Here is a 20,705-nt window from a genome sequence, read left to right as displayed (position 1 = left end):
AATAACGTTGTTTATATTACTATTACTATTTACCGTTATTTTGAAAAGACTTGCAACACATCTTAAGCAGCTTAAAGCTATAGTTCAGCGTTCGGAATTAAACCGACGGCACACGGTGCTCTTTTGGCTACTGGATTATTTGCATGTTCCTATGCTGGTTATTTTGCTACTATGCTGGAAATTGTATAGCCTGCTGGTTAATCTGCTGAATTTTCGGATAGATCCTATTACATACTATTTTTCTTGTGTGATCTTGTGCTAGCTCACTTTGAAAACAATCAAGACACAATTTTAGATCACATGATCAAAATATTCCCTTTGAATATCAGATATTCTATCCTTCCTCTATTTCTTCACTTCTTCTTCTAGTTCCATCATTTCCTCACATATTCTATCATTCTATATTCCTAATTCTTCTAATAAGTAAATTCACTCCTCAATTTTTCAAATAACATTGTACGAATACTATCGCAGATATCTCGCCGTTGCAGCTACTGTCGATTTCACAAACGTCGCGCATCGGCAGTATTTGCAGCACTTTTCTATGATTAAAGATAATTTAATTGCAATTTTATGGTAATGTACCATAGTGACAATGATTTGTTCCATGTTTCAAATATCTTCAATTAAATGGCGTCAAGTGCCTTCTATAAAATTCTAGCTATAGAGCCAGCATGAAAACTCGCACTGTGTGAAGTTCAATTAGCAAGACAGCCAGTACAGCGCTGCCATCACAACAGCAAGCATGCAAATCCAGCAAGAAATCTAGTAGCTAAAAAAATGTGCCGCCGGCTTTTAATTGCACATTTCGGTCCGATTTCAGAGGTTTTTTCTACTACTGTTCTGAGATCGAATTGAATGGCTATGCCTCAGAAGCATCGCCGTATGAGAAATATACTATCTGTATGTGAAAAACAAACTATCTACTATACTATACCATACTAACTATCCGTATACACCTTTCGTCCCAAATTGTCATTTAAATGTCTTCTTTGCTAAACTATTTTTATTTTTACAAATAAATAAAACGTTGAATTTTCTATTATTAATATACTACATTGTGCTATATAAGATTTATTTCAAATATAATGAGTCAAATATAAAAAAATATAAAAAGTATGGAAAAACATTTCAGACTGTTCGAAATTACCATAATCACGCCTGAGTGCGTGATGCGGAACACGCGAAGCGCGCGTGATGATCCGCGACGATTACTCTAAATCATCCGATGGCGCCAGGTAGCTCGTCCATAACTACTACGCAGAAGTAATTATACTTATCAGCCACCCTTCGAGAGTGGCGTTGTTTTGCAATCGACAGAACGTATGTGTAAGCTATCAATTGATCGAAAATTACATGATTCGTTCTATCAATCATTGATAGAACGAAATCGATCGGATAATCCTGCAAGCTTCTCGCAAAGCTCTCGTTACCAAAATTCTCAGTCAGTTGAGCAGGATCTCTGAAGAAAATAACCGTGCTCTTGTCGTCAAATTCAATGCTCTTGTCGTTCTTTATCGCTCTTGTCGTATTTATTACTGAAGCTCATGTCGTAATTTACTTGTTAATTTCACTCGTCTCGTAATAACATGTAATAACACGTTTTACGTAATATTATATTTTAATCGTTGTTGCGAGAGGCTTTCCAGCGAAGCATTCTGAATCATAGCGAATTCTTGGTTTACGGCCGCGTTCAATTCTTGAATCGCGATTCTTGATTGAAAGTAATGTGTGACGTTTCTCTATCACCACATAATGATTCAAGTGCCTTCGAATTCGACAAGAATATTTATTGCGAGCATTTTCAAAGAGAATATAAGTGCGCATATCTCAGGGATAAGTGCACATATCTCAGATTGACGATGCAGCACGTAATCATTCATAAAGTTCAATCCAAGTACAAGAGTTTGCGAACATTCTCTGAAAACGTTGCGAACATTCTCTCAACATATTGCGGACATTCTCTCATCACGCAATTCGTACGAACCGCGCAAATCAGTGCGTGCAATCTACCTAGCGAACATCTATTCTACTTTCTCAAAGTGTACGCAACCGAACCCTACATCTCATTGTAAAACTTTGACTCATTAAACTAGTGTGATCTGTCTCAAAGAAATCTCGTCACCCATCGAATTCTCAGTCGAGGGTCGTTTTAGCGAACGGCGTCTTAACTCTGCACATAAATTTTTGACAAAAGTTTTATAGCTTCGAGAAGAAAAGATAATATTATTCATTTAATTGTAAATAGCGCCACTTTCGAGATTTTTTATGATCATCATTTTTTTTTAATGGAATCGTATTTTTTGTTTGCAATATGATTTATCTAGTTATTCTGAATATAAAAGTATTATGCACAAATATCAAAAAGTTAATAATTTATGAGATATTTTGTACTATTCCGTCGTATTCCGTCGTATAAAACATAAATAAATCACTTTTTAGTAAACATATCTTAATATTTTTCTACACAGAATAATGATATGAATCAATTGATGTAAAGAAAATATCAAGTGCTTTTCAAAGTTGCTTTTCGAAGAAACATACGTAATTGTATACTGCAAAATGCATAATTTTCTGGAAAGCAATTATGTGTTTTCTTTATACTAATTAACTCATCTCACTATTCTGTGCACAAGTATTAAGATACATTTATCAGAAAATGATTAGTTTACAAGATATTTATTTTTTATGTTAGAATATGACAGAATAAAATACGAAATATCTTGTAAACTATTGACTTTTTGAAAATGCGAGCGTGGCATGGACCAGGCAGCGCACTGGTCTACTATGTTATAGGTCCTGGATTCGATTTCCAGTAGAACCAAAAATGTTTTCATACGCTCGTGTCTTCTTTTCGGTGGACTGGCAAAACTGTCAAGAGTATTTTTGCGGAAATCTTTCTTAATCAAGCTATTAGGATTTGGCATGAAATGGTAAGTCCCGTATGCCTGTGTACAATCTACGTGCGCACTACAGGTATATGCGAAAGAGGTAAGCCTAGGTCCGACTTGGATCACTGATGATTGACTTTTTGATATTTGTGTCTTAATACTTTTATATCCAAAAGAACCAGAGAAATCATATTTCATAAAAAAATATATACCATTTAAAAAAATGGCGACCATAAAAAAATCTCGAAAATAACACCATTTACAAGACTTTTAAGACTTCTACGATTACTATTTTCAAAAAAGTTAATATGTTTACGAGTGTTATTCGTGTCATCATACATTTTTAAATGCCAACGTTTCGTGAATATTGCAGTTAAGTTCATCAGGGTGAGAAGCAGCTACTGTGCTGCTTCTCCGCTTTAGTTCCCTTATATGAAAGGAGGATATGAGAAGAGGATAGGAGTGGAGGAAAGCGGCTGTAAGAGAGTAAAGAGGGAGAAGCTAAAATCGGCTAAAACTATTACGATTTAGCCTTTCTAAAACGTTGTAAGGACAAGAAGATCGTTTCCAAATTCTTACAATTCAAAGAGCATTTAAGAACTCATAAATCAAAAGACATCCTTCAAAAAACGGGCCTCATGTTTACTAATAAATGCATCCACTTTACTAAGTTATAAATAAATAAAATTTTTCAAAAGTCTTTTAAACTCTTCCTATTCCTCTCACCCACAATGTCCGCTACGATAGGACATTTGGCAGAATTTAGACTGCATTACATACGAACAGAACATCCACGCACATGTTACGGAACGACAGAAACAAAAATTTAAAGATCTAAGTCCAGACAACAATTCCTTATCTTCTCTATTAAGTACTGTTAAAAACTTGTCCAATAGAAACCTCTCACAGGATACCATTTCTGCGCTGGCCAAAGACCCGAATTTTGCAATAGCATTCAATAAGATCCCAAGAGGAGATCATCAGTCAAATAGATCTATCTACTGACTTCCACCAGAACAGATAGTATCGGCAATATTCTTTCCAAAGCCAAGCTTCTACTATTAAACATCACTAAACAAAAACGACTCATCTTCAAGAACTGAACAAAGACACTGACATTATCGTATTATCAAAAGAAAGGTAATACGATAGTCATCAATATATCAGATTATAAAAACAAAATAAAGACTCTCCTTTCTGACAAGACATACTCGAGACTCGGCAAAGACCCAACTGACTTTATTATGCGAAGTATCAAGATCTTAAGAAAAAAGCAATATTTTAGACGAAACTAAAAAAAAAATAAAACTCACTAATTCCCTTTCATCAAGACTATACGAACTATCTAAGGTATACACTTAATGTTTCTTTCAGATTAATTGTCAGCACCATAAATTCCCTATCATACAACCACATTTTAGTTTGAAAACTACAACGCTTCACAGTAAACACTGAATCATATATCATCAACTCGACGGATTTTGTACAAAATCCAAAAATACCAATTATTTCTTTGAGACATGTTGGAAAATTTTGATGTAGAATCGTTGTTCACATAAGTTCCAATTAATGACATGCTAGACATAATTAAATCCTCATATGAAGTCCGCTCCGCTCTCATTCCCCTCATCAAACATTATTTAAAAATCACATCTTTCTCCTATAATAATCAATTCTATGAACGAACTTCAGGTGCAGCTATGAATTCCCCAATTTCTTCTGTAATCGTTAATATCTTCATGGACAACTTCGAGAAAGAAACTCTATGCAAAGCGTCAAAGAAACATGATTCCTGAAATTTGATTCCGCTATATAGACGATACTTTTGTAATTTGAAGATATGGTAGAGCAAAACTAAGAAAATTCCTAATTTTCTTCAACACTCAACATCCCAATATCCGCTTTATAAGGAAGAAAATAGAAGACTCCCCTTCCTGGTGACTAAGAAAGCTGACAATACTTTAGGCCATCACAGACTCAATCACTTAAAACTAACTTTACAGCAGAATAGACACGACAAAAGAAATATAAATAAAATAATCAGACAATCAATAAAATAAACAAGAGAGTTAGAGGCTCAAATATCACTCGACGAAATGGACAGAAAAATCTATTTCATCCTCCCATATGTAAAAGAAATGCAACATTTGAACTATTCAGACCTCTCAAGAAAATAGAACAAATTTTGACAAATCTTAAAGACCAAAGACTCCCACTCAGCTCAGCAAGAGTGTACAAAATACCTTGCTTATGCAACAAAGTATTGGAGAAACCTAGAAGAATGGTCAACGTATGTATAAAAGAACATTAACGCGATGTCAGATTAAAACACATCAGTATTATCAGAACATTGAAATAGAATATCAAATACTATTTGACAAAATAATCACAATAACTGCGACTACTTCATATTTCCCAAGGAAGTACAAAGAAGCTATAGAGATTCAAAAACATTACGACAACCTAAATAGAGATAATAACTATCAATGTAAGTGACATATGGAAAATCACATATGGAAAATCTCCCAATTGATCGAAAGACTTCCCCCACTCACCTATTCTCTCTTTATCATAGTTTTAGTCAACCTTCCTTCCTCTCTTTTATCTTGTTCCTCTACTTTCCTCCACTTCCTTTCATATAGCGTATAAAAGAACTCCAGCGAAGAAGCAGCAGACTATTCCTCGCTCTAATGAAGTAAACTGCAATGTTCACGAAACGTTGGCATTTAACAGTCTATGATAACACGAATAATACCCATAAACTTATTAACTTTTTTGAATACCATTTACAATTGAAGGAATTGATAATATTATTATTTTTCCCTTTCGAAGTTATTATTACGTCCAGCTCTCTCAAAAAAGAAATTAAGAAAAGAGATAAACAAAGTATGAATGGCCTCGGAAGGATGGCACAGCTGCTCTCTCAAATGTTGAAACAAACTCTCGAGTCGCACTGTATATGCTCGGCACTGGATCAACGATAAAGAAACGCTATGACACTATTGTGCAGATATACATTCATCCGTCGTTTTTTGGTCGAGAAGTTTAAAGAAAACGATTTAAAAGAAATAAAAGAAATTAAAATTTAACTTAAATATTTAATAAACATAAAAATTATACATGATTCAAAGGAGCAAAGAGAGTAACATGTATCCAAAGGTGTGTGAGCATGTGTGTGTGTTGCGTGCGTGCGTGCGTGCGTGCGTGCGTGCGTGCGTGCGTGCGTATGTGCGTGAGCGTGAGCGTGAGCGTGAGCGTGAGCGTGAGCGTGAGCGTGAGCGTGAGCGTGAGCGTGAGCGGAGCGTGAGTGTGAGCGTGAGCGTGAGCGTGAGCGTGTGCGTGTGCGTGCGTGTGCGTGCGTGCGTGCGTGCGTGCGTGCGTGCGTGCGTGCGTGCGTGCGTGCGTGCGTGTGTGCGTGCGTGCGTGTGTGTGTGTGTGTGTGTGTGTGTGTGTGTGTGTGTGTGTGTGTGTGTGTGTGTGTGTGTGTGTGTGAGAATAATATCGTGGGTGTTACATTGATGCAGAGTCAAGGTAGGATTTCAACGGATGGATCATGTAATTATTAAGTTGAGTTTTCTGAACAATGATCCTACCCTGATCCTACCCTACAATATTAATCCTTTAATTATCTTAACAATTACGATATTTTAACATGAGATTAATTATAAGATTTATCAATAAAATGACACATAATGCACATTAATGAAAATCTATATGTATATGAGAATATAAATGTAAATGTAAATTATAATGAAAATTAATATTCGAGAGTTAGGAGGGAAATAGCCTTAATTTTCTTCTGGAGGTGGAATTATTAGGTCGAGAGAATGGAAGAATTATTCTTCGAAATCAGGGAAAAAAAGTTCTTCGTCATGAAAGATAGGATCGGGGGATAGGACTCGGAAATCAATAGGAGATTCTGATTCGAATCTATGAACGGGGGAATAACTTGGCTCTATTGTGAAAATCAAATGTTCTAACGGATTGGTAGGCAAGTCAGGAAGGGAAAAAAATTGTAATGTTAGATTAAGGAGGGATTCTAGAGCTGGGATGGTTAAGGTTGATTGCGACGGTTCGGTTGGTTTTCTTAAAATTTATTCTGTTTATCACTCTTGAGCACCCGTCTTGCCCGCCCCTTCCGGCAATGACGGATATGTTTAGGAGACCGCTTAGATCGTTGAAGTTTAGAAGCCAATACTCTTGATCAATTCACTACAAGGAAAAAGGGGAAATAAGTAAAGAGAACAAATTAAGGAGAGAGAAAGAGGAAAAAGAAGGAAAGTTCTAATTGCTAATCATAAACCTGGAGAAGCCATGAGTAGGACAAAATTAGAATGAGAAATAATAAAAAAAGAAAGATTCACCGCTTTATTCGGCGATTATGAACCTTAAGAGCCCTCTGTAATACAAATAATCTGAAAGACCTTATGGCGGAAAGTGAGATAGAAAGGAAAGATTCACCGATTTATTCGGCGACCATGAAAATAAGATAGAAAAAAAGAAACTAGATAAATCTAAGAAACTAGAAGATCTAAGAAAGATGAAGAAAAAGAAATTAAAAGAAGATCCAAAAAGATTTATAACCAAGATTAAATTGAATTTAATTGAAGACTTACTGCTTGTTGACCAGAGAGTTTGACGTAAAGAAAATTCTTAAAAGGCCTCGCTTCCCTCCCAGAAAGTTATCATTGATTGCGGTTCGTAAGTTTTACTGACTTTAAGTTAAAATGTCGAAAAAAAAATTGACTGGAAATGAAATGTATAAACGAATGAATGAATGACACAATATGATTCTAAAAAAGGTTGATGAAATATGCTTGTTCGTAGCCCAGAAAGCTTCATTTATATAAAATGAGTAGGATCTGATTTTTTGTTCAAGAGGAGTGACGATCATGAGATTCTGAGATTGGGTAGAAGTGTTGTTTAGATATCATTACTTGTTCATGCCTGTCATATGTCTGTGTGCAACATTCAGACTTGCAACATTCTGATTTGAAAATTAATAAAAATTCTTTGCGTATTCCCTTTAAATAAAAAAAAATTGTTATAATATATGCTTTAATAGTAGGAGCAGTTACAAACCTTTCTCTTACTTCTTGAAACACTCATATTAATTTTCACAAGAGTACTGTTGCGGATATTGCAACCAAAGTACGTAAAACTTATATTGCCGTCATATCGCTGACCAGCCAGATCCCAAAGATTCTGGCTAAACTATATAACGGTCCTCGCGTCTGTGCGGTATCGTGCGATTTCGGGTGCGCGGGCGTCGATCTGCTGGGGTTAACTGAATTAGATGACTCAGATATTGGGAAATTAACTCGTGACGTCCGTGTCCAATATGGTCGCCATGATAAAGACACTGTTGCATTCTGTCATAAGTGTAACCTACAAGTTATACAGCTTTTGTTTTTTTGTTTGTGATTTTGTTTAAAAGTATTAAATAATACTTATTGTGAAGATGCGTTTAAGTAGTTCGAGATATTTGTACATTTGCAGACTGTTCCTATCAACACGTAATTTTATCAAAGGTGAAAATTTATTAAATTGTGGTCATTTGGCATATGGCATAGCAGAACAAACGAAAAATTGTTTTTATTTGCAAATCTCTAACATGAGAGATCCATCACATCAAATAAAAATTATTTTAAGCATGAATGGGCAAATAAATTTAGCCGAATGCACATGTAAGACTGGTTTAAGTGCAAAGTGTAAGCATATAATTGCTGTGTTATTATTTTGCAATCGGTAAGCAATATGCATATAGGTATTATAATTAATTAATTATGTACATATGTAATAAAATTTAAAGGAATAATTAATTAAATTTTTATAAATTTTAACGTTTAGTTTTTTACAATTGTTACATTTGCAATATAATTTAGCATTTATAAACAAAGTATTTCTTTTTACTTCAGAAAAGACATCGAAGAATTAGATCAAATATCTTGTACTGATATGAAATGTGTGTGAAATTTCCCTCACATAGCAGTATTGGACTCATATAAGGCAGCTCCTCTAGCAGAGCATAAATGCTTTAAGGTTGAAGAACCAAAAGAGAGTGAGAAGAGCTCATTCATTAAATCTAAATTATCTATCATTCCATCTATTATTCCATCATCATCTATAATACATTTGTAAGATATTTTTCATAAATTATGAGATGATACAAATAATATATAATGGAATAATATGATAATCATAAAGTAAAAATAAATTTATTAGATAACTTTAAATAGAATTTTTTAAAACGATTTTTTTAATTGGAAACATTTCATTGCATTATATTTCTTTATAAAGAGATTTACAAATATATGATTAAATTTTGTCATACACTAATTTTGTGCAAATTTTTCATTAAGTAAATTTAACATAAAATAATTACAAATAATAGTCTTTTTTATAACATTTTTTAAATTTACACGTTCATTAATAGGACAATTATATATTTTACTTTTTACAATTAACAGTTTAATGTCAATATAATAAAATATATACTTTTAATATTTTTTAATTGTATCAATAAATTTATATACATCACTGTTGGCTTTGTTATTATTTGATACATTTTTTTCTAAATAATTAGGTGGAAAACACAGTCCAAAAAAAAAGGACCTTGATTCAAGAAGATTTTTCTTTGCCAGATATCTTCTCTAAGATATACGCTATTGTGGACAATTTACCATCAGCACAAATGTTAGAATTATCTAACATGTTTTTAAATATACCACAGAAAGAGTGTTATACAGTTTGAATGGATAGCTTTTCGAAAGATATAGTTCATTTATGCATAGAAACTAAACGTTGTTTTGTGGAAAAAAGAACGTCAATTCAGAATTACAGGATCAAGATGCTACCAATTGCTAACTTATTAAAAAAACCCAGATTGGCAATAAAAATCATTAAACTATTTCTATCCTAAAGAATTTACAAACAAGAATGTGAGACACGGGATAGAAAATGAATCGTTTGTGCGACAAAAATATAGAGAAATGACAAAGTATACTGTAATCGAATGTGGATTAGTAATTTCTGTTGAAAATTCCTGGATCGGCTATACGCCTGACAGTATTATTTTTGAGGATAAAAAAATCTGTGAAATTATTAAAAATAAAGTGTCCTTTTGCAGAAAAAACTTCAAATATTTATGATATAGTACGAGAGGAAAAAAATATTATTGTAGATTCATCAAATAATATATCCTTAAAAACTAAATATGCTTATTATGCTCAATTGCTGCAATTTGGAATGGCTATTTTAAATCTCAAACAAACAGATTTTGTTTTATATTCTTCCGATCAAAGCATAATTATTCTGCCAATAATTTTTGATGCAGAATATGCTAAACAGTTACTTTCTACTCTAAAGATTATTTATTTTAATGATATGTTACATTATATTTGTGAAAAAAATTAATATATTTTTAAATATTTTGAAATTTTATATATGTTACTAATTTATGTTTGTTAAATTTAGTAAATGCACATATTTTGAAAATGAATATTTCTTTTGTTATAAAACTTGTAAACATATAATACAAAATATACACACATATATATAATATAAGAATAATAATGTTAATATTATTAATTTATATATAAATAGCAAATTAAAATACAAATTTATCATCTGTGAAGATTGGAAAACTTAGATTTATTATTGCTGAATTAAAAATATTTGTTCGATTTTAGAAATGAGACCTTTAGACATTTTGTCACTTAATATCTTGAATGTTTTTAATCTTTGATTTGTTCTTTCTATATGTGCACAAGCTATTTTAGCGTTTAAAGAATTTCTTCTTTTGAAAATCTTTTCTTTTTTCTTAAGAATAATTAGCTTTATACTATTTTGCAGACAAATATTATCTATAAGAAAGCCTTTATCTATCATGATAACCTTGCCTCTTTGTAAAAGATTTATAAGATTATTTTGCTCGAAAATTGCTTTATCAGATGTTTTACCACCATAAGCACGACTAATAAAACTAATTAGACCAGCTGGAATTACTCCTGTCATAAATTTTACTAAATAAATTTTAATATGTCGATTTATAATTTGAATATATTATTGTTTGACAACAAATATTTTTTTTTTTTTAATTGGAATCTCTGTGCAATCTAAAATAACTCTAACATCAGGGAAGTCTATAAAACAAAGTGGAATATTTTTCTGAATTTCTTCTTTAGAAGGAAAATGTATAGCATATGTTAAAATATTACTTAAAAGAGTTAACATTTGCAGAAAAATATTTCGTATGTGTACAACAGAAATGCCTTTGAAGATAGATAAAGCTGAATAAGATAAATTCATTTTCAATTTAACAAAAGTTAGTATAACTTTAGTACGATAATTGTTACAGAAACATTGTGTTATTTTATGAACGGAGAAGAATTTGAGTACAATGTATGGGATTGAAAGTTTTTTATTATTAAATACTATTGTTGAAATTTTGAACGAAATATATCCAAATCCTTGTTAGAGTAGTATCGATTTGGATAGCAACATTACAAAAATTTGTTCGCTTTTGTATAAAATTTTGATCTTCAATTTGCTTATCATGATAAACCTGGCATTCCTCTGCAAAGATGCCAGAGCAATTTTCCATTTCAACATTTTTCTTCTGATTCTCCAGTTCTTCTATTTTTTCTTCTCTTCTATATTTTCTTTTCTGTCTTTCTTTATTTGCCAATTTTTGCTTTTCTGTTTTGCTTTGCTGTTTTTAATTTTGGAAAGGTTACATGATGGCACAGCGTCTGGTTTTAAAATTCGTAATTAAACTGATACATCTATAAAATGCATTTATTATTCAATTATTGTTCTTATACATAACAAATTAGATAATATTATAATTTTATTTATTAACGATAATTTTTTACACAACAAGTTGTTTCCTTACCAGGAAACTTGTAATCGCTCCTTTTAAAATGCAAACTGCACACAACAGAATATCTTTTAACTATTTCCATTTTTAGTATCCTCTGCCACTCTATGCGAACATCTCTTTTTTCTAAACTTCCGAATGCATTTTCCACTGTAATCATTATTTTTCCTAGTTTAGGAAAATAATGGAAGCAAACAGTCGGCTCTTTCAAAGCTAAACTGTTACAACCATATACACTACAATATGTTTTGCTTTCGTCATTCTTGGTGAAAATCTCACTCCTAATTCGTCATTCATTTTCTGCGTGTGCACAAATATTTCAAATGCTTAAACATACTCTTCACAATAAGTATTATTTAATACTTATAAACAAAATCAAGCTGTATAACTTGTAGATTATACTCATGACAGATTGCAACAGTGTCCTTATCGTGGCGGTCATATTGGACACACGACGTCACTAATTAATTTCCAAATTGGATACACTAAATTTATTTACGTTGTTAGTATATATATATATATATATATATATATATATATATAGTTAATATATATATAGTATATATATATATATATATATATATATATATATGTATATATATACTTCGTTAAATAAAAATGTTTAATCACTGCACGGAATTTGTCTTTTTCCATTTTTACAACTGCTACCATGCTCACTTCCAATGTCTGCCACATGTAAACTAAGCGTCGCTTTTGGCTGAAACTTGGTATGAGGCAGTTTGAATAGTGTTATAAATATGTTTGTATAGTGCCTTTCTGGCCATATACTACACAGTTCATTGTGGCGCTATCTCGCAAAAATTTACCTGACTTATCGAATGATCCTCGTGTACATATATTAGGTGTACAAAAAAGTTCTGAGTTTTTTTTGTAAAATTCAATCTTTATTCAAAAACAAACAAAAAAATATTAATCAGCGAAATATTCCTCGTTTGCATCAACGACTTTTTGCCATCTTTCGGATAGCTTGCGAATTCCTTGACGATAGAAGCTCACCGGCTTCGAAGCGATAAGGAATCATCAATGCATTTTCATATCTCTTCAAATCTCACGAAATGTGTATCAGCCAAATGATACTGCAGCGACCGAAATAGGTACTAATCGGAAGGCGCCATGTCTGGGCTATACGCCGCGTGCGGGAGTTCCCAGCCTAACGCAAAGATATGGTCCTTAGTCGCTTTCGCAACATGTGATCAAGCATTGTCATGAAGCAAGATCACTTTACGACGTCCTTGGCCAGTAAATGGCCTCTTTTCTTCTAATGCATCACTCAAATTGGTCAATTGTTGTTGGTAGCAGTCTGCCATAATTGTTTCACCTGGTTGTAACAACTCGTAATACAACACACCTTTCCAATCCCACCAGATACAGAGCAAAACCTTCTTGACGTGGATATTGGGCTTTGGCATCGATGTCGAAGGTTGACCAGGGTCAACCCATGATTTTCTACGTTTAGGGTTATCATCAAGAATCCACTTTTCATCGCCTATAATGATTTTGTGCAGAAAATCTTTTTTCCGGAATTTTGAAAGCAAAATGAGTGCAGTGTCACGCCGACGATTTTTGTTGTCTTCGGACAATTCATGCGAAACCCATCTGCCTTCCTTCTGAACCTTTCCCATCGTATGTAAACGTACGGAAATGGTTTGCTGCGTAACGCCAAGCTGTTCTGAAAGCTCCTTTTCAGTTTGCGCAGAGTTTATATCCAGCAGTGCTTGCAATTCGTCCGTTTCAATCTTTTGAGGGCGTCCAGCACGCGGTTCATCTTCAAGATTGAAATCTCCTTGGCGAAATTTTTGATATCATCTTTTACATGTAGTATGACTTACAGCGTTCTCTCCATATGCAGCACAAATCATTGTAGTGGCTTCAGCAACATTTTTCTTCAGATGAAACGCGAAGTGAATGGAAAATCGAATATGCTCTTTTGTTATTGCCATCGTGAACACTACTGATTTTTTAGGTTATGTGCATCAAACGCCAAACCGTATGGCATTTTAGAAGGTCAAATCAACACTTTAAAACCGCAAAAGGGCGGGAAGATATATAAAATTTAAATTGTTATTTCGGTTGTATGAAATCTAAATCTCAGAACTTTTTTGTACACCTAATACATACTCACCGTCATTGATGCGTTGAGCAAGTACGCCTGAGCTTAAGAGCAAGGTTGGAAGTGAGACAGCTAACGTTAAGATAATTCGAGAGAGTGGAAGATGCACGAGAAACTTGCAAACGGATATGGGGAAGGAGTTTTACAATGCCGATGTGCAGAAACTCTTGAAAAAACACAACGTTAATCATTATTCTACGTATACGGTGTTGAAGGCATCGATCGTCGAGCGATTCAATCGCACGCTTAAGAATGACATGTGGAAGATGTTTACGCTCAACGACACTTATAAGTGGGTCAATGCGTTACCTCGTGTCAGATTAAACGCGTGCAAGCATCGCACTATCGGGATGCGACTCGCTGACGTAACTCCCGCAATCGCCAAAAGACTCTTGGACATGGTGTACAGCGCGATAAAGATCACAGGTCCAGCAAAATTCAAAGTAGGCGATTCGGTACGCGTGAGCAAGTACAAGACAGTTTTCGAAAAAGGTTACACGCCAAATTGGACTACCGAGGTGTTTAAGATCGTTAAAGTGCAGCATACTAATCCCGTAACCTATCTCGAGGACTATCGCGAAAAAGCCATCGCTGGAGCGTTCTACGAGGATGAGTTGCATCGCGCGACTCATCCAGACGTGTATCTTGTGGAGAAAGTACTGCGCAGGAAAGGAGACAAGGTTACGTCAAGTGGTTGAGATTCGATGGATCGCACAATTCGTGGATAAACAAAAGCAGTGTGATTTAATTCATTTTTTTATTTTTACAATATATTAAAAATAAATATATAATGTATAAATATATATAGAGTTTTTTTCTTCCATTACATTTTCGTAAAAAATTATACATATATAGTAACAACAATGAAACTTATAATAATATATATAATACATACATACATATGTACATACATACGTACGTACATATGTGCGCACACACACACACACACACACACATACACACACACACACACACACACACACACACACACACACATATATATATATATAAATTATATATAAAAAAAATATAAAAATATATATACATTATATATACATGTATATTACAATGGAATCCGCCAATGTCCCCACAATAACGTTTCCGTCGAATCTGGTACGATGTATCTGGTACGATGACGTTTATCATCGTACGGACTCAGAGCAATTTTCGACACTGTATATACTTTGTGTAGCTTTGATTTTATACATGACTGACGACAAATCATTTCGATTTCTTCGCTCAAACACGGCGTGTAATCATCGAAAGTTATTGTTCGCGCTACGATATTATTCTTTACACTTTTCGCCTTTTAGTGTCTTTTTTACCGCCCACCTTCACCGCGTACATCTTCGCTCTGAGTCCGAAAAATTCCGTTATTATCGCACTGTTATTCTCATCCTTCATTAGACCGTACTTTTTTAGTCGCGAGAGGCATACCATATACCGTCCGTTGGATAATCGCTTGTATCGAATCTAGCGATATTGTGTTTCATCGTCTCGTACACATCATCGCATTCGATGCGATATGAGACTATCCGTGTCGGTGTATATGATCTTACATTTGTCGCGATACAGGTAACATATACTCGTGGTGAAATTCGTACAAGCAGATTTTCAATATATCGAGTATACACATACCCACATAAATCGGCCTATCAAATTTCACCTCGAGTTTACGCAGACAGTGATTAAGTTTTCCGCAAAGACGTTGCGGCTGTGGAAATTTGCGATCATTACCTCTGCGCCATAACGTCCATCCCATTTTGTTATCAATTTTACATCCACGTGATTCCGAACATTTTCCATTGTTTTACTGAATACCGCATTGTTCATCAATTTGTACAAATTTTTCTCAAAATCGTTTTTCGCACATGTTCTAAAGTGTGTATTGAGTTTGATATAATCACAGAGCCAGGCGAATTGAGCAAATTGTAATACGCAGTGTACCTTTGCGATACGAAGACCTTGGGTTACGCGCAGTGTACATTGCTGCAGGTTGATAGTGAATGACGTAGCTTCTTATCATATAACATTACGAGAAGTTTATCCTGTCGGATGGTTTATCGCGCGTCGGACAGAAAGGTATGTCGATCATGCAGATGATGCAGATACTCGAGATCGACCTCGAGAATATAATCCGTAGGCGAATCCGGAGCGATTGCGCTCGCGTCGCACGCAACGTCTTCAATCGAAATTCGGCATAGGGCAGCAGTTGACACATCACCCATCCGTAGATTGTTCACGTCGTAGTACATATACGATGACAGTTTCGACGGGTCGTACGCTTGTTATTGGCTTGCGCGTATCTGCCGGAACATTGATTCAGGTCACCGCGTATACCTCGATAAACATAATCATATCGATGTCGATGAGGAACTCAAATTTTACACGCGTATGTTTCAGCATGGCGTCCCATGTGAAACTGGCAATGTGTAATAACGAGCGGGATCGAAACTATAACTTTTGATACAACTTTCGCGGAAATTTTCAAAAACGTCGGCTAATACATCGGTTTTTAAATACAGATCGCTATATTCACCTAGGATTTCAATAGAAAACCGCTCCCAGACGTTCGCAGCGTGCGCGTAATCGTTCTCCGACACCGTATCACCGGTCAACGAACTATAGAATGATTTGCGCGGTGGTAGGAGCGTGTTCTGCAGTTTGTCCTGTCGCGTTGTCTTGTCGCGCGATCCACGTATTCATAGGAAAAGATACCTTTACGCGTCAACAAGTCAAAATCTTCATTTGATAACGTGGAAAATTCGGAACATAAAATTTTCAATTTTTCTTTCGTTAGAAAAGATGCCAATTTATCGAGGCTAGTATTTAAAAATTTGTACGAATCGATGAACCGCAGTCGTACGCAATTTCGTAAATCTGATTTCTCGGCGGTATCTTTAATGTGTTTTGTAAACGAGATGTATTTTTCTTTTATTATCGGCAGCACGTCGATCTTCGAACGCTGTAGCTATTTCCATGATGACAAAGTGCGCATCATAACCGAATAAGTTGTGAAATACTACGGGAATATGAATATTGCAATATGAATCTTTATAATTTAGATTACATTTGAATACGCGGGACTACGGTAATGACCGGTAAGATGGCAATGATCGCGTACCCGCGTGTCGTCCGATGCAAATGATTTTTCACAAATGTGGCAACGCGTCGCGCTACGATATGCCTTCCATTGTTCTCTCGACAACGTTTCCATAGGACATTCGCGGATTACAAAATTTTTATTCGATACGTCAAGTCTTCGAGTTGCCGAACGAACCACGCAACGCAATCTTCGCCGCGACGAAATCGATACGTTGATAACGCGTCATCGTATGAGCATCGCACGTAGTATCCGATGTTAAATACTTCATGCTGCTAATAAATTTACAATGCGCCTTCCTTTTCTGCCGGTTCCGTTCGCCATAGTACGCACTCCAAGTCCGCGTATATGATGAAAGGGAATCGTTCCTTATTTGTGTGGTTCTTGAATTCGAGCTACTTGTCGTCCTCACTCGGTAGTCGGATGGCGCAATCGTTCATCCGTTCGCAATTCACCGTATGCGATTGCAAGTTCTCGGATGAATTAAAATAATGTAGACATGTGCAAACGGAAAATATTATTTTTTTAGTATTTAATAAACAATTTTATAAGAGAAATAAAATTTGTTAAAATACATACCAATCGCAAAAGTATTTCTTGTGTTCTTTTTTATTTATTTGCGAGCTCACAAGGCGGGACAGGTTTTTGATGTACGAAGTGCCCCGCGTTGTTGTTGTGTGGATCCTGCACGTACAATAGATTTGCGTGTTTCTCCATTTTCTTATCTGTCAACCGTATCGGGAGTATCTTCTTTTCCTCCTCGAAGCCGTAGACATTGATTGAGATGTCGTTGAAATGTTCGAACTTTTTAATTTGATTCAACGTCACCGCAAACGTAATGTTGGAGATTTAACACTGTAATGCGAATACGACAATTTCCGATCTTTATTTCTTTCGGCCGGATGCAGAGCCGCGACCACCGACCACGCAAAATACGCATTGTCCTTGGATCGTACGTTGATCACCGCTCGCTTTAACATAATTTCCCGCGGCAATTCGACGTAACATCCCGCGTGCATTGGATTATATTTATTTACATTAATTATCAAATTTAATATATGTGACAACGCCCATCCACTGTCACGTTCTTGAAACTCTTCGAGCGATCTCAACGTGAGTTCGATGACGTGCTGCTCGTATCACTCGTTCAAGTTTGACACTTGAAAGAGTTCATAATTTTTCGTGTTTATACTACTATTGGCGCGTTTATCGTCACAACTCCTGCAGTTATCGTCACAAACTTGCCGTTGAACGCGGTGTTCACTTTCACACTCGTGTCTTTGTACAATGTCTCGCACTCGCTCAAGCACTACACCGCCAGCGTCTTCCAAAAATCGTCGCGGCTAGTCCACGTTGATCACCGCATCAGTCAATATATGGTTTTCAAATACCGTATCGCCGTATCGCGCCAAACGAGAGATCCATTGTCTCTACTGGTGCTCGCGTACTCGCCACCAACGCATAAAACGTCTTTCTAATTGTACCTTTGCACCCGCGAGTCGCGCAATCCTCGCCACCACAGATTGTCTATTTGCAACGATGAGTCGAGAATGCTTAACACAGCTAAATTCCTCGAGTTGTTCGATTCACTCGTCGCATCGTTGCAGCCACGCGAAACACTCCACCAAGGTAGCAACCTGGCTGCATTGCTCCAGCAGCTCGCGTTCCACTCACTCGAGGTGTTCCATTTCCATTTTGTATTATATTACGTCCCACGGAGCACTTGCACTTGCACTCGTCCACAATATTCTTTCTTACGCGGTGCAAATTGGGGGTATGTTATATGGCATTGTTATATATATGGACTGACTGCAATTGGAGCAAAAAATCGACCGTTTAGCGCATCAAGAGTATTTATCTCATGCTTCCTAACGGCATACATTATTCCAATGTCAGTGTCCGTCAGACGAACCATGCATTCGGCACATACAATTAGAGCACCACCCGTCGAATAGTAAAATTGTATTGTACAATGTTTTTTATTGCCATTCAGTGCACATTCCGAACGCGTAACAATTTTCCATATTTCTCTCACATTCGATTGATTCATTAGACTTCCAAAGTATCTACTGTGAACCCGCGCGCCCAATGATCTATTATATATATCATCTTTCTTTTATTCCTCTGTCTAAATCGAAGCGTTATCAGACGTTTGCAACCGAGTCGCAATTTGTTTATCTATTTGTTTATAGTAGCCGGATTATCAACGCTTCTCTCTTAACATGCCGCAACACATATAATCGTCGTCGTCGTCATCGTCGTCGTCGGTCTTCCGAATTGCAATTTGTGTTTATAGTAGCCGTATCGGCGCTTCTTTCTTAACATGTTGCGACACGTATACCGATTTCCACGAAAAGCCATCTTATCACGGCTTTTCCTGGAAAAAATTTAAACACGTCATCGCGCTCCTTTGCGAACATGTTGCTACGTTTGATCACAACAATGAAATTCTAAGAGAAATTCTAAGAAAGAGAAAAAGAGGGAGAAGGGCGAGAGGGATTAACGGTTTGCCATGTCAAAATTTACGCGGATGCGATAAGTTCTCCATCGAACAATCTGCATGAAAAGTACTCTGTTTTTCCTTCATTCGTTTGTACGAACGATCAACACACAATGTATTCTGCCAAAAGAAGCAGCGCACCATACGTTGACGAAAAACAAAAGAAGGAACATAACGCGTAAGTTTCAATTGCATTTTATTTTTTTCTTTTTTTCCCAATATTGTGCAATATTATATATTTAATTTCCACAGCATTTCGATAGAGCGTCGCGTGCGCCTATTGAGCAGATGTTATACTCTGACGGCCACGGGCCACTACAAATTTTTGGAAATTGGAATCAACCTTGATCCACCGAGCTACGTAGAGATTGCTCTGGGAGATCATCGGAGACAGGAATTGATATTGTCTCTCGAAATGTGGGAAGGACTCTACGAGTAGCGATGGAATATCTATAAATTGCTGCGAAACGATTACAAAGACAATTTTATAAGCGTCGGATCGTTAACCGTCAGAGTTTGCCTGATGAACGACGTTACACTCGTACGTCTTGAATCTTTGAACGTATGTATAACGATCGAATCAACATTACGTCGAATGTTTGATCTAGACGAATGTATCGATGACATTCGATCGACTCGTCAAATTCATTAATACGATCGATGCCAAGTATACGCGATTCTCCAACATCGTGTCTGTTGTAACAGATCCCGAGAAAATACTGAACGTGATATGCGATTGCAATACCTTCAGACGTTAACTCGTCGATTGCGAGCTGTTAGCCTTAGTTTTTAGTGTGTAAGAAAAAAATGTGAATAAAAAAAGTTTCACACTTAAATGAAAAATGTATTCAATTTGTTTTAAAAAAAAATAAAGGTATATAATATACAAAAAAAAACATGTATTTCTTTCATTCCTTTCCTCTTGCCATAAAAATAATTATCCGAAAAAATAAGATTCGTAATAAAAGAGAGATGCACGGAAGAGAGAAGATGAGAACATGGCGAGCGCGGCGGGTGCGGCGGGGCGGCGGTGGCGGCGGAGCGCGGCGGCGGCGGGCGCAGCAGCGGCGGACGTGGCGGCAGTGGCGGCGGATCCGGGCCTTCCCTCCCTTCGACGTTATATTCTTCGAGTCGCAATTTTCTATTTGTTTATCTATTTGTTTATCTACTTGTTAAGACAGTAGGATTTTGTGAAGATG

General features: G+C 35.7%; 1 protein-coding gene and 2 pseudogenes across 15 annotated transcripts in view; 2 read left to right on the top strand and 1 right to left on the bottom strand.

Moving 5' to 3' along the window:
• Positions 1-20,705, top strand: part of Syt20 (synaptotagmin 20) — a 238,264-nt gene that overhangs the window by 7,943 nt on the left and 209,616 nt on the right. The window lies entirely within an intron of this gene.
• LOC105434181 (uncharacterized) lies at positions 1,382-10,466 on the top strand (annotated as a pseudogene). Its single transcript, XR_016138411.1, has 3 exons — positions 1,382-8,639; positions 8,810-8,862; positions 9,671-10,466. The product of XR_016138411.1 is annotated as an uncharacterized LOC105434181 (transcript).
• On the bottom strand, positions 10,501-11,866 carry LOC105434182 (uncharacterized; annotated as a pseudogene). The gene is made up of 2 exons (XR_968589.2): positions 11,788-11,866; positions 10,501-11,677 (listed from the first exon to the last, which is right to left on the bottom strand). The product of XR_968589.2 is annotated as an uncharacterized LOC105434182 (transcript).

This window comes from Pogonomyrmex barbatus, unplaced genomic scaffold (genome assembly GCF_055798465.1).
Source record: "Pogonomyrmex barbatus isolate J1 unplaced genomic scaffold, ASM5579846v1 scaffold14, whole genome shotgun sequence".
Taxonomy (NCBI): Eukaryota; Metazoa; Arthropoda; class Insecta; order Hymenoptera; family Formicidae; genus Pogonomyrmex; species Pogonomyrmex barbatus.
This window is presented reverse-complemented; position numbering and strand designations above follow the sequence as displayed.